Source organism: Echinops telfairi, unplaced genomic scaffold, assembly GCF_000313985.2.
Source record: "Echinops telfairi isolate 266 unplaced genomic scaffold, ASM31398v2 ScPeMD7_7424;HRSCAF=8462, whole genome shotgun sequence".
NCBI classification, from domain to species: domain Eukaryota; kingdom Metazoa; phylum Chordata; class Mammalia; order Afrosoricida; family Tenrecidae; genus Echinops; species Echinops telfairi.
Window position 1 is genome coordinate 87,332,143 of NW_022111324.1, and position 1,814 is coordinate 87,333,956.

The 1,814-nt window shown below is 36.5% G+C and overlaps 1 non-coding gene across 1 annotated transcript; it reads left to right on the forward strand.

Annotated features, from left to right (window-relative positions):
• The first annotated feature begins 356 nt into the window (after nucleotides 1-356).
• Nucleotides 357-461, forward strand: LOC115872425. The gene has a single exon (XR_004047830.1). It is a non-coding gene; the product is annotated as a U6 spliceosomal RNA (small nuclear RNA).
• The last annotated feature ends 1,353 nt before the right edge of the window (nucleotides 462-1,814 follow it).

Here is a 1,814-nt window from a genome sequence, read left to right on the forward strand (position 1 = left end):
AAATATATTTCTGTTAATTTTGTACTCAGTGTGATTTATTCAATAAAAAAGATGCAAACACAATTTTTATTATTAAAAATAAAATTGTATTAGGAAAAAAATCCATTCAAATTAAATCAATTCCATCCTTTGAGACTATTTCATATTTTGAATCTCTAACTAACTAATAAAAGAGTTATAAAAACTGATGATGAAAAATTTCAGATGTAAACTTAAAAATGTTGAAGGTGAACCTAAATTCTATTAAAGTGTATGTGAGCAAACACAAACACTACTAGAAAACACTGGTGTGCACATCTGGTCTTCCTGTTTTCATTCCCCATTCTTGGTTCGTTTTAGTCAACATGTATTCTAGAGCTCACGTCAGCAGAACATATACAAAAATTGAAGCTACATAGAGAAGATCAGCACGGCCCCTGAATAATGCTAACACACACATTTTTGAATCATTCCATATTTTCCTATACTTACATAACTTCCTTTCTTTCAATAGCATGTGTAATTCTATACCATTAGATAAATTAATGACACTAACAATAGAATTACCTTATACCTTAAGGGAACATTGGCAATGTTTTTTATCATGAAATGATAATAAGGTCTCTAAAGTAAACCAGAGACATATATAATTCATAGGCAAGTTAATGGATTTGGGGCTTGCACTTAAGTCTAAACCAATCCAAGAACCTGTTTTTTCTTCTTCAGTCTGTCAACAGCCTCCTAGGCAAGTCTCTTTGAGTGAAAATATCTTGAGTATTCCAAAGCACTGGGTGGGGCTTATCTTTTCAGAGCCTTCTTTGTAGGCTTGTCCTAACCCATGTAAAGAGTCAAATTGATGGCTGAAAGCAAGTAGGCTTACAAACTCTCTAGTTATACTTTCTAATAATTATTTCTATCAATCATTATATCAATAACAATAAGCAGAAGAAAGCAGTATAAACCTAGTACAGACAGATCCTAAACTCATTTCAAATTCAATCCTTATCTATCTTATCTTAATTCTTGTCTAAAACTATTCCATTGATACAAGATATGGCCTTAGGCCTCTGACAGCATCAAGCCAGGACCAGGCTTTCTGTCAGCCATTTTGACTTCTGTCACCCATTTTCACTAAGCAGCATGGTCTCTAAGAAATTCAGGGGGAGATTTCTCCCCCTGAGCTCAAAATATATATTCATCACATCTATTTTTGGTGTTTCAAACCAGAATAACCAAAGACAACAACCAAAGGAAATAATCAAAACTTTAACTTCCACATTCTTTCCAGAAAACAACCCAGGAAATTGCATGGTCACATCTGACCTCTGGCTAAAGAGGAAAAACTACCCTGAGGCAGAGGTCAGACACACATCCACTCTCCATCTTCATGATTTGTTCCTCTAGTACCCCACTTCCAAGGTACCATAATATGTTAGATCAGGTAGACTACAGAAACAAATCCAGAGGCACTCATATATGTGTAAGAGAGAACTTATCAAGTAGTATCAACAAAAATCCCAGCCCAGTTCAGATCAAGCCCATAAGTTTAATATTAGCCCAAAAGTCTGATATTAGCCCATAAATTCCTCTTTAGACTAGCACAGCACATGAAATGATGCCAAATGCAGGAAGATCACAGGCCAGTAGGTGGACAATCCTGTGGATCCAATGGCAGTGGACAGATCTCCAGGGCTCTGTCTGCCATCAGTATTGCTCCATGTGGAATTGTCAACTGGAATGTGATGCAGAGAGGGAGAAAGAGAGTGGCCCGCCTCTTTTATTGGCAGAATCAAGAGAGACAAAGTTCCCAGAATCTTCATGAGAAGGCCACGCCC